The sequence below is a fragment of the Ipomoea nil genome, unplaced genomic scaffold (genome assembly GCF_001879475.1).
Source record: "Ipomoea nil cultivar Tokyo-kokei standard unplaced genomic scaffold, Asagao_1.1 scaffold2782, whole genome shotgun sequence".
NCBI classification, from domain to species: domain Eukaryota; kingdom Viridiplantae; phylum Streptophyta; class Magnoliopsida; order Solanales; family Convolvulaceae; genus Ipomoea; species Ipomoea nil.
Genome location: NW_017619210.1, coordinates 641525 through 654910, shown reverse-complemented (window position 1 = coordinate 654910; position 13386 = coordinate 641525). Strand labels below are relative to the sequence as shown.

Here is a 13386-nt window from a genome sequence, read left to right as displayed (position 1 = left end):
AAAGATGTGGATAAATGGAAGGAGGAGAGAAAGAGAGAAAAAGAATCTCAATGATTTAAAATTCCAATATGTAAGGTCTATCATAAAAGGCAGTGTAATAAAGCATGAATACTTATTTATCCATACCCTAATTAATGAAATTAATCAATTAATAGAATAATACAAGAAAAAAATCAAGAGCTTCGAGCCAATAAAGACTGAGAAGAATGGCTCAAGACTTTATTTGATTATTCTTATGAGCTCCATTGTCAAATTCGGACCTAACCATTAAGTAAGAAGCGATGGAAACGACGGAACCTGTGAATGAAAAAGATTCCATTGAAAAAAAATATTAAAGATTCACTGGTCGGGATGGCGGAATGAGCCGGAGATCTATTTATCTATTCTGAGATCTGAGACGTCACGAGCTAGCCCTACAACTGAAATAGAAATTGAAAGAGTAAATATTCGCCCGCGAAAACTTTCTTTTTTTATTGCAAAAGCAATAGGATAAAAGACAGAATAAGGATTAGTTACAATAATAATAATACAATATTAGTAAAACTAATACGAAAATGTTGAATTATCTATTCAAACAAGATATATAAATGACTAACGATTCTTCGTATTCCTCAAAAAGTACATATATATCTTAACTTCATTTTTTGAATATTATATCTTAATTAACTGAAATGAACTTCATTATTAAAAATCCAAATTTTGAAATCCTTTATTCGTGATTCGCGAGGAGCTGGATGAGAAGAAACTCTCACGTCCGGTTCTGTAGTAGAGATGGAATTGAGAAACAACCATCAACTATAACCCCAAAAGAACCAGATTCCGTAAACAACATAGAGGAAGAACGAAGGGGATATCTTGTGGAGGTAATCATATTTGTTTCGGTAAATATGCTCTTCAAGCACTTGAACATGCTTGGATCACATCTAGACAAATAGAAGCAGGTCGACAAGCAATGACACGAAATGCACGTCGTGGGGGAAAGATATGGGTACGCATATTTCCAGATAAACCAGTTACTGTACGACCCGCGGAAACACGTATGGGTTCGGGAAAAGGATCCCCTGAATATTGGGTAGCAGTTGTGAAACCCAGTCGAATACTTTATGAAATGGGTGGAGTAACAAAAAAGATTGCCAGAAGAGCTATTTCAATAGCAGCATCCAAAATGCCTATACGAATTCAATTCATTAGTTTGGAGATAGAAGAAAAATCTAAAACCACACGAAAGGAATCTTAGGAATGAAACAAAAACACATGTTTCTTTTTCTGTTTGTGGACAAAAAATATTTCTTTTTTTCTCCGCCCATTGCATTGTAAAAAACACAGTAAAAAAAATGATATGATTCAACCTCAGACCCATTTAAATGTAGCGGATAACAGCGGGGCTTGAGAATTGATGTGTATTCGAATCATAGGAGCTAGCAATCGTCGATATGCTCATATTGGTGACATTATTGTTGCTGTTATCAAAGAAGCAGTACCTAATATGCCTCTAGAAAGATCCGAAGTAGTCAAAGCGGTAATTGTGCGTACCTGTAAAGAACTCAAACGTGACAACGGAATGATAATACGATATGATGACAATGCCGTAGTTGTTATTGATAAAGAAGGAAATCCAAAAGGAACTAGAATTTTTGGTGCAATCGCCCGAGAGTTGAGACAATTCAATTTTACTAAAATAGTTTCATTAGCTGCCAAAGTATTATAAAAGGAAATCATGATATGTTTCTAGTGGAGTATTTGAAAGAAAGGTCTTATAAAAGGAAATCGTGATATGTTTCTAGTGGAGTATTTGAAAGAAATAGATTCAAAATTGAGTAGAATGTGTCTCACGCATATATCTTTCTTGAAAAATAGAATTCATAGACAAATAAGTAAAAAAACACATTGATAGTATCCAATTATTTTTTGCCGCAATAATTATAGTTCATCATGGGTAGGGAGACTATTGCTGAGATAATCACTTCTATACGAAATGATGATATGGATCGAAAAAGAGTGGTTCGAATATCATCCACCAATATTACCGAAAATATTGTAAGAATACTTTTACGAGAAGGTTTTAATGAAAACGTGAGAAAGCATCGAGAAAAAAAAATTTGTTTTAACCCTGCGACATAGAAGGAATAGGAAAAGACCCTATAGAAATATTTTCAATTTACAACGGATCAGTCGACCCGGTTTACGAATCTATTCTAACTATCAACGAATCCCTAAAATTTTAGGTGGGATGGGAGTTGTAATTCTTTCTACTTCGCGAGGTATAATGACAGACCGAGAGGCTCGACTAGAAGGAATCGGGGGAGAAATTTTGTGTTATATATGGTAATATTTTGATATTTTGAATTGAATATAAAAATTGGATCCAAAACTTCTTATTTGTAAAATTTGGGAAAGGAAAAAATGGGGGAGTTATTGAATATTGTTCTACCTCCATTAGTCGATACTTCAAGATCACTTACAGTACCTGGGATGAAAGAACAAAAATGAATTCCTAAGGGTTTCATTAATGAATCGCTTCCAAATAGTATGTTCCAGGTTTATTTATAGAATGAAGATCGGATTCTAAGTTCTGTTTCGAAAAAGATCTGACGTAGGTTTATATGGAGACCGCCAAAAAGTCAAATTTGAAGTAAGTCCTTATGATTCAACCAGAGAGCGTATAATTTATCAACTTCGCAAGGCGACAAAGATTCGAAGGATTCGTTTTTCAACTTTAACAAACATGTCTTTCACAGAAATACAATTCGAGATGCAAAATAGCAAGAAACTTTTTTGAAAAAAGTAGATTTCAAATGAAGGTAAGGAATGGGAAATATGAAAATAAGAGCTTCTGTTCGTAAAATTTGTGAAAAATGTCGACTAATCCGTAGAAGAGGACGAATTATAGTAATTTGTTCCAACCCGCGACATAAACAACGACAAGGATAATCAGACTTGCCAACTGAACCAATGTAAAAATAAAGAATCGTGAAATGGATATATCCATATATCGCTAACTCATATTTACGAAATGTAAAATATGGCAAAAGCTATACTGAGAAGAAGTTCGCGTAGGAATGGACGTATTGGTTCACGTAAGAGTGCACGTAGACTACCAAAGGGAGTTATTCTTGTTCAAGCTAGTTTCAATAATACCATTGTCACTGTTACAGATGTACGGGGTCGGGTAGTTTCTTGGTCCTCCCCCGGTACTTCTGGATTCAAGGGAACTAGAAGAGGGACACATTTTGCTGCTGAAACCGCAGCATCAAATGCTATCCGTACAGTAGTTGATCGGGGTATGCTACGAGCAAAAGTCATGATAAAGGGTCCCGGTCTCGGAAGAGACGCAGCATTACGAGCTATTTTTCAAAGTGGTATACTATTAACTTTCGTACGGGATGTAACCCCTATGCCACACAATGGCTGTAGACCTCCGAAAAAAAGACGTGTGTAGAAATGAACATTGAAAATATCTCAGGAGAAAGAGAAATAAAATCAAGAATTCGCAAATCTAATCAAATAATATTGCTATGATTCGAGAGAAAGTCACAGTATCTACTCGGACACTACAGTGGAAATGTGTTGAATCAAGAATAGACAGTAAACGCCTTTATTATGGCCGCTTTATTCTGTCTCCACTTATGAAAGGTCAAGCCGACACAATAGGCATTGCGATGCGAAGAGCTTTGCTTGGGGAAATAGAAGGAACATGTATCACACGTGTAAAATCAGAGAAAGGCCCGCATGAATATTCTACCATAGCGGGTATTCAAGAATCAGTACATGAGATTTTAATGAATTTGAAAGAAATTGTATTGAGAAGTAATCTATATGGAACTTGTGACGCGTCTATTTGTGTCAAGGGTCCTGGATGTGTAACTGCTGAAGATATCATCTTACCCCCTTCTGTGGAAATCGTTGATAACACACAACATATAGCTTGGTTGACGGAACCAATTGATTTTTGTATTGGATTACAAATCGAGAGAAATCGCGGATATATTCTAAAAACGCACCATAACTTTGAAGATGGAAGTTATCCTATAGATGTTGTATTCATGCCGGTTCGAAATACGAATCATAGTATTCATTCTTATGGGAATGAAAAACAAGAGATACTTTTTCTAGAAATATGGACAAACGGAAGTTGAACCCCGAAAGAAGCACTTCATGAAGCCTCCCGCAATTTGATTGATTTATTTATTCCCTTTTTACATATGGAGGAAGAAAACTTACATTTAGAGGATGGTGAACACACGATTCCTTTATCCGCCCTTACCTTTCATGATAAAGTGGCTAAACTCAGAAAAAAAAAAAAAAAAAAAAAAGACTAGCATTGAACAAAGAAAATCTGATGATATTAGTATTAGATTTCATGTAGCTTGGCAAGGAAATCTGTTTCTTATTGATGTGGACAACTAGAATTGTCACAAGAATATTTTTTTATTGGGGCGATAGCTCTGAAAAGACAAATTGCCTATCTTTTCTTTCATCTTGGTAGAAAGACGATCGGGAGGGGCTAATTCAAAACCCTCCGGTAAAATCAGAACAGCCCCCACATTCAAACCCCCTTTTTTACCATTAGAAAGAACTTGTTTCAGTTGCATATCATAAGGGATTCGAACAACTGCTTCAAATACAGTATCGGGAAGTACCGCTTGTGGTACCACAATATCCACGGGCTTATTAGTTAAATGGCAATTGGCACATACAATACGGCCAGTTGCTTCTCGTGGATTTTCAAAACCCTGCTGCGCAAAAATGGGATATGCACTTGCAATGGATGTCCGAGTTATGATATATAGCATGAGCGATACGGAAATAGATCGAGTAATCTGTTTCTTTATGCAAGAAAAAATATTTCTAGTTTGAATGGTCCAATCATTGATTCCAAAATTTATACAATAAAATAAATGGGGTAGGTCGCTAGTATAGTTCCCTATCCACGATTCTGCTATTTACTGGAATAAAAAAATATAGGATGAAGCTATATATAATAAGTAAGATTTTCAATGCTTTGTTTATCTACAACTACAAAGTAATAAACATTCAAATTGGATTAGATTCATATCAGTGCAATAGATCCTTTAATCAGTCATTCATTGAATGATAAATAACTACAAGTGACGGAGATACACGATTTAAATAACGGAAAATCCAATATTTCAAAATTGTATCGAGAATGACTGGAAAGGTGGAAACAAGACCAGATAGAATTTGATCATTATAACCAAATCCAAAATCTTGATAGATAGAGCCAATCATTAATTCCCAACCATGTGGTGAATGGAATCCGATACATAAATCAGTTAATAAAAGAATGGAAAAGACTTTGACTGTGTCGCTTAGGTTATATAGGAATTCTCGAGACCAAGAGTTAAGAATAACAAGGTTTTCATTACCCCAAATAGAATAACCGCTTAGAATAACAAAACAGATGAGATTTGTCGAGAAGTGCAAAATCGTATGGATATGACCCTCATTTTGTATCTTGATGAATTGGATTGTTTCTTTATGGATTCCTATACGAAACTCTTATGGATGTGTCTCCGAGTATTCTTTGATCATTTCGTCCAAGAAGACGAATTCTTCTAATTCTATGAATTTTTCTAGAATACTCTTTTCTTGAATATCATTCAAGAAAATTTCGGATTGCCCAGTATTCCACCAATTAGTAATCCAAGATTCCAAACATTTCTTAAATGAGAAAGAAATCCACCAGGGCAAAAAGACTATAAATGAAAGATAGAAAAGAGGAGTGAATGCTTTCTTTTTTGCCATTTTTTCATGAATTTTATCGAAGGTATGAATCTATTTTCTTGGTGAGTCTTTGAATCTAGAAAGAATACAGAAAGAAATAGGCTAAGAATCTTTTTTTTGAGACGAACGAACTCCTTTTCTATCAAATTCTATCAAAATATCCAATCTTTCGAAAAAATTTCACTGATGACCCATAGTCAGGAATAGAATACTTGAGAGGAAAAGATATTGCGATGATAAAAAATGACTGGTAAAACAGAAATTGGCTCGGTATCATTCTTATTCTTAGTAAGAAATCCAATTGTTGATCATTAAAGAATACAAAAGAAGGGAGAAAAAGAAACTGCCAAAAAAAGAAATGATTTACAAGATATGCTAGATCTAAAGTATCAATTCCAACAAATATTGAAAAGAAAACGAAAGGGTTTGCTATCTGAGATGAATCTATTATTTCGATTTGTTATTGAAGTTATTGAGTTGTGTGAATTTGCGTACGCATAAAAGACCACAAAAGGAGTTTCGTTTTATGTTTGTTTCATATACGTTTGCTTTGGTCAAATGACTGTTCTGACGAAACATCAAGTTCAGTTAGAACCAAAGTAGTCTTGCGTTTTTTATTTTTTAGTTCCTTATTTTCAAAATACTTCAATTGGTACGCGCAAGAAATAGGCCAATTCAGCAGCTTTTTTTTTCAATCTCTCCTGGAGGCAAATTCTCATTAGTACGAGTCAAAGGAATAACCCTCTGGCCTCGGATGTCCATATAAAGGACACGACGAGCATAAATCCCCTCTTTCACTTCTATTCTAACAGACCGAATATCCTTTATAAGAAATCGGAGGAATATGCGACGATTTCTTCCAGGAAATCCCCAACGAAAAATACACACTATTCCTTCCCTTCTATCGAATAGATCATAACCACCATAGATCATAACGATTATAGTAGGGATCTTCACTCGTAAATACATTAGTCAGATAGCTAGAATTCCGATCACTATAACTAGAAAAAGGTTCATTCAAAAAAGAATGATCGTTGTCAATTTCAAAAATCTCATTTTCAATATCAAAAGTGTCATCGGAGATGAAATTCTCATTGTCTTTAACGCCCGAATAAATGATCAACATTAATTGTCACAATCCTCCCAACTCTGAATGTTTTTAACCAATGAAATTTATCTTATGGTCCCGGCAGGGCTCAAACCCGCGACCTTCGACTCATAAGACCAACGCTCTAACCAACTGAGCTACGGGACCATTCCATTTGAAATGATGGTTTTTTGTTTTAGACCATGTAAGAACTTGAAGGTTGTTATCTTCATGGAAAGATGGGGAGCACATTTACACTAATCAATCGTGAAGATTGGGTCTTAAAAGACTAACAGTTGTATTATGCGAGAGTGCCTTATCTTAAAACGACACTTTGAAGTAGTGTCCTTTAATTATGTACCTAGATCAGTGAACAATTTGGCTCATGCCTTGGCTCGAGCTATGCGTTCTCAAACTGCTCCCGGATGTTGATTATCTCCAATTCCCCATTGTATTAAGCATCTTCTTTAATAAAAGTCATCGTTTTGGTTTTCAAAAAAATTGCCACTAATTGTATATTTGCACTATGAGATCTTATTGATGTGGAATATATGCTTTAAAATATATATGCAATTTGTTTTTGCAAATTCCCTATTGTATTGAGCATCTTCTTTAATAAAAAAGATTGTAACCATCCCACTATAAGGGGATGTTTGGTTCATGGAAAACATTTTCCTTAATGTGGATGAAAATGTTGTTTTTTTGTGTTTGGTTCATGGAATTCATTTTCCATTGGAAAATGAATTCCTCAAATTTGAGGAAAACAAAATCCTTGGGTGGACCAAGGATTTTGTTTTCCATGGAAGATGAGAAAAAAAAGTGAGATGGAATGCCTATTTTACCCTTGATTACTTTTATTAATTTATAGGGACATATATGTCTTTATACTCGTTATTCATTACAATTCCAAATCTAACCAAACAATAGAATTCGTATTCCCATAGTAATTGTTCTCCACACAAGCCCTAATTTCATTTTCTAGCATAGGTGAATATGGTCCCAACGTGGCTCGAACTCACAACCTATAACTCATAAGACCAACGCTCTAACCAATTGAGCTACGAGACCATTCCATTTAAAATGATGGTTTTTTGTTTTAGATCATGTAAGAACTTGAAGGTTGTTATCTTCATAGAAAGATAGGGAGCACATTTACTCGAGCTATGCGTTCTCAAACTGGTCCCGAATGTTGGTTATCTTCAATTCCCTATTGTATTGAGCATCTTGGTTAATAAAAGTCATCGTTTTGGATTTTAAAAAAATTTCCACTAATTGTATATTTGCACTATGAGATCTTATCGATGTGGAATATATGCTTTAAAATATATATGCAATTTGTATTTGTAAATTCCCTATTGTATTGAGCATCTTCTTTAATAAAAAAAATCGTTCTTGTGTTTGGTTCATGGAATTCATTTTCCATGGAAAATGAATTCTTTACCCTTGTTTACTTTTATTAATTTGTAGGGGCATATAGGTCTTTATACTCGTTATTCCTTACAATTCCAAATCTAACCAAACAATAGAATTAGTATACCATACTCCATAGATACCAAACGAGCACTATGCTCATTTTTTAGCATAAGTGAATATGGTCCCGGCAAAGCTCGAACCCGCGACCTTCGGCTCATAAAACCAACGCTCTAACCAACTAAGCTTCGGGACCATTCCATTTGAAATTATGGTTTTTTGTTTTAGACCATGTAAGAACTTGAAGGTTGTTATCTTCATGGAAAGTTGGGGAGCACATTTACTCTAATCAATCGTGAAGATTGGGTCTTAAAAGACAAACAGTTGTATTATGCGAGAGTGCCTTATATTAAAACGACACTTTGAAGTGGTGTCCTTTAATTATGTACCTAGATCAGTGAACAATTTGGCTCATGCCTTGGCTCGAGCTATGCGTTCTCAAACTGGTCCCAGATGTTGGTTATCTTCAATTCCCTATTGTATTGAGCATCTTGGTTAATAAAAGTCATCGTTTTGGATTTTAAAAAAATTGCCACTAATTGTATATTTGCACTATGAGATCTTATCGATGCGGAATATATGCTTTAAAATATATATGCAATTTGTATTTGTAAATTCCCTATTGTATTGAGCATCTTCTTTAATAAAAAAAATCATTCTTGTGTTTGGTTCATGGAATTCATTTTCCATAGAAAATGAATTCTTTACCCTTGTTTACTTTTATTAATTTGTAGGTGCATATAGGTTTTTATACTCGTTATTCCTTACAATTCCAAATCTAACCAAACTATAGAATTAGTATACCACACTCCATAGATACCAACCGAACACTAAGTTCATTTTTTAGCATAAGTGAATATGATCCCGATAAGGCTCGAACCCACGACCTTTAGCTCATAAGACCAACGCTCTAACCAACTGAGCTACGGGACCATTCCATTTGAAATGATAGTTTTTTGTTTTAGACCATGTAAGAACTTGAAGGTTGTTATCTTCATGGAAAGTTGGGGAGCACATTTACTCTAATCAATCGTGAAGATTGGGTCTTAAATGACTAACAAAGTTGGGGAGCACATTATCTCATGCCTTGGCTCGAGCTATGTGTTCTCAAACTGGTCCCGGATGTTGGTTATCTTCAATTCCCTATTGTATTGAGCAGCTTCTTTAATAAAAGTCATCGTTTTGGTTTTCAAAAAAATTGCCACTAATTGTATATTTGCACTATGAGATCGTATTGATGTGGAATATATGCTTTAAAATATATATGCAATTTGTATTTGTAAATTCCCTTTTGTATTGAGCATCTTCTTTAATAAAAAGAAAATCGTAACCATCACACTATAAGGGGATGTTTGGTTCATGGAAAACATTTTCATTAAAGTGGATGAAAATGTTGTTTTCTTGTGTTTGGTTCATGGAATTCATTTTCTGGAAAATGAATTCTTTACCCTTGTTTACTTTTATTAATTTGTAGGGGCATATAGGTCTTTATACTCGTTATTCCTTACAATTCCAAATCTAACCAAACAATAGAATTTGTTTCCCAGTAATTCTTTTTCCACCAACCAAACAATGAAATTTATCTTATGGTCCCGGCAGGGCTCAAACCCGCGACCTTCGACTCATAAGACCAACGCTCTAACAAACTGAGCTACGGGACCATTCCTTTTGAAATGATGGTTTTTTGTTTTAGACCATGTAAGAACTTGAAGGTTGTTATCTTCATGGAAAAATAGGGAGCACATTTACTCTAATCAATCGTGAAGATTGGGTCTTAAAAGACTAACAGTTGTATTATGCGAGAGTGCCTTATCTTAAAACGACACTTTGAAGTAGTGTCCTTTGATTATGTACCTGGATCAGTGAACAATTTGGCTCATGCCTTTTCTCGAGCTATGCGTTTTCAAACTGCTCCCGGATGTTGATTATCTCCAATTCCCTATTGTATTGAGCATCTTCTTTAATAAAAGTCATCGTTTTGGTTTTCAAAAAAATTGCCACTAATTGTATATTTGCACTATGAGATCTTATCGATGTGGAATATATGCTTTAAAATATATATGCAATTTGTATTTGTAAATTCCCTATTGTATTGAGCATCTTCTTTAGTAAAAAAAAAATCCTAACCATCACACTATAAGGGGATGTTTGGTTCATGGAAAACATTTTCCTTAAAGTGGATGAAAATGTTGTTTTCTTGTGTTTGGTTCATGGAATTCATTTTCCATGGAAAATGAATGTTTTACCCTTGTTTACTTTTATTAATTTGTAGGGGCATATAGGTTTTTATACTCGTTATTCCTTACAATTCCAAATCTAACCAAACAATAAAATTAGTATACGATACTCAATAGATACCAAACGAGCACTAAGTTCATTTTTTAGCATAGATGAATATGGTTCCGGCGGGGCTTAAACTCGCGACCTTCGGCTCATAAGACCAACGCTCTAACCAACTAAGCTACGGGACCATTCCATTTGAAATGATGGTTTTTTGTTTTAGACCATGTAAGAACTTGAAGGTTGTTATCTTCATGGAAAGATGGGGAGCACATTTACTCTAATCAATCGTGAAGATTGGGTCTTAAATGACTAACAGTTGTATTATGCGAGAATGCCTTATCTTAAAACGACACTTTGAAGTAGTGTCCTTTAATTATGTACCTAGATCAGTGAACAATTTGGCTCATGCCTTGGCTCGAGCTATGCGTTCTCAAACTGGTCCCGGATGTTGGTTATCTCCAATTCCCCATTGTATTGAGCATCTTCTTTAATAAAAGTCATCGTTTTGGTTTTCAAAAAAATTGCCACTAATTGTATATTTGCACTATGAGATCTTATTGATGTGGAATATATGCTTTAAAATATATATGCAATTTGTATTTGCAAATTTCCTATTGTATTGAGCATCTTCTTTAATAAAAAAGATCGTAACCATCACACTATAAGGGGATGTTTGGTTCATGGAAAACATTTTCCTTAAAGTGGATAAAAATGTTGTTTTCTTGTGTTTGGTTCATGGAATTCATTTTCCAATTACAAAATCCTTGGGTGGACCAAAGATTTTGTTTTCCATGGAAGATGAGACAAAAAAGTGAGATGGAATGCCTATTTTTAGTATTCCCCTAGTAATTGTTCTCCACACAAGCCCTAAGTTCATTTTCTAGTATAGGTGAATATGGTCCCGACGGGGCTCGAACTTACGACCTTCGGCTCATAAGACCAACGCTCTAACCAACTGAGCTACGGGACCATTCCATTTGAAATGATGGTTTTTTGTTTTAGACCATGTATGAAGTTGAAGGTTGTTATCTTCATGGGAAGATGAGGAGCACATTTACGCTAATCAATCGTGAAGATGGGGTCTTAAAAGACTAACAGTTGTATTATGCGAGAGTGCTTTATCTTAAAACGACACTTTGAAGTTGTGTCCTTTAATTATGTACGTAGATCAGTGAACAATTTGGCTCATGCCTTGGCTCGAGCTATGCGTTCTCAAACTGGTCCCGGATGTTGGTTGTGTTCGATTCCCCATTGTATTAAGCATCTTCTTTAATAAAAGTCATCGTTTTGGTTTTCAAAAAAATTGCCACTAATTGTATATTTGCACTATGAGATCGTATTGATGTGGAATATATGCTTTAAAATATATATGCAATTTGTTTTTGCAAATTCCCTATTGTATTGAGCATCTTCTTTAATAAAAAAGATTGTAACCATCACACTATAAGGGGATGTTTGGTTCATGGAAAACATTTTCCTTAATGTGGATGAAAATGTTGTTTTTTTGTGTTTGGTTCATGGAATTCATTTTCCATTGGAAAATGAATTCCTCAAATTTGAGGAAAACAAAATCCTTGGGTGGACCAAGGATTTTGTTCTCCATGGAAGATGAGAAAAAAAAGTGAGATGGAATGCCTATTTTACCCTTGATTACTTTTATTAATTTATAGGGACATATATGTCTTTATACTCGTTATTCATTACAATTCCAAATCTAACCAAACAATAGAATTCGTATTCCCATAGTAATTGTTCTCCACACAAGCCCTAATTTCATTTTCTAGCATAGGTGAATATGGTCCCAACGTGGCTCGAACTCACAACCTATAACTCATAAGACCAACGCTCTAACCAATTGAGCTACGAGACCATTCCATTTAAAATGATGGTTTTTTGTTTTAGATCATGTAAGAACTTGAAGGTTGTTATCTTCATAGAAAGATAGGGAGCACATTTACTCGAGCTATGCGTTCTCAAACTGGTCCCGAATGTTGGTTATCTTCAATTCCCTATTGTATTGAGCATCTTGGTTAATAAAAGTCATCGTTTTGGATTTTAAAAAAATTTCCACTAATTGTATATTTGCACTATGAGATCTTATCGATGTGGAATATATGCTTTAAAATATATATGCAATTTGTATTTGTAAATTCCCTATTGTATTGAGCATCTTCTTTAATAAAAAAAATCGTTCTTGTGTTTGGTTCATGGAATTCATTTTCCATGGAAAATGAATTCTTTACCCATGTTTACTTTTATTAATTTGTAGGGGCATATAGGTCTTTATACTCGTTATTCCTTACAATTCCAAATCTAACCAAACAATAGAATTAGTATACCATACTCCATAGATACCAAACGAGCACTATGCTCATTTTTTAGCATAAGTGAATATGGTCCCGACAAAGCTCGAACCCGCGACCTTCGGCTCATAAAACCAACGCTCTAACCAACTAAGCTTCGGGACCATTCCATTTGAAATTATGGTTTTTTGTTTTAGACCATGTAAGAACTTGAAGGTTGTTATCTTCATGGAAAGTTGGGGAGCACATTTACTCTAATCAATCGTGAAGATTGGGTCTTAAAAGACTAACAGTTGTATTATGCGAGAGTGCCTTATATTAAAACGACACTATGAAGTGGTGTCCTTTAATTATGTACCTAGATCAGTGAACAATTTGGCTCATGCCTTGGCTCGAGCTATGCGTTCTCAAACTGGTCCCGGATGTTGGTTATCTTCAATTCCCTATTGTATTGAGCATCTTGGTTAATAAAAGTCATCGTTTTGGATTTTAAAAAAA

General features: G+C 34.7%; 6 non-coding genes across 6 annotated transcripts; all 6 read right to left on the bottom strand.

Annotated features, from left to right (window-relative positions):
• Nucleotides 1-6926: 6926 nt before the first annotated feature.
• TRNAI-UAU lies at nucleotides 6927-7000 on the bottom strand. Its single transcript has one exon. It is a non-coding gene; the product is annotated as a tRNA-Ile (tRNA).
• A 1424-nt stretch (nucleotides 7001-8424) lies between these two features.
• TRNAI-UAU lies at nucleotides 8425-8498 on the bottom strand. Its single transcript has one exon. It is a non-coding gene; the product is annotated as a tRNA-Ile (tRNA).
• A 663-nt stretch (nucleotides 8499-9161) lies between these two features.
• TRNAI-UAU lies at nucleotides 9162-9235 on the bottom strand. Its single transcript has one exon. It is a non-coding gene; the product is annotated as a tRNA-Ile (tRNA).
• A 654-nt stretch (nucleotides 9236-9889) lies between these two features.
• TRNAI-UAU lies at nucleotides 9890-9963 on the bottom strand. The gene has a single exon. It is a non-coding gene; the product is annotated as a tRNA-Ile (tRNA).
• A 736-nt stretch (nucleotides 9964-10699) lies between these two features.
• On the bottom strand, nucleotides 10700-10773 carry TRNAI-UAU. Its single transcript has one exon. It is a non-coding gene; the product is annotated as a tRNA-Ile (tRNA).
• A 708-nt stretch (nucleotides 10774-11481) lies between these two features.
• On the bottom strand, nucleotides 11482-11555 carry TRNAI-UAU. Its single transcript has one exon. It is a non-coding gene; the product is annotated as a tRNA-Ile (tRNA).
• Between the last annotated feature and the right edge of the window lie 1831 nt (nucleotides 11556-13386).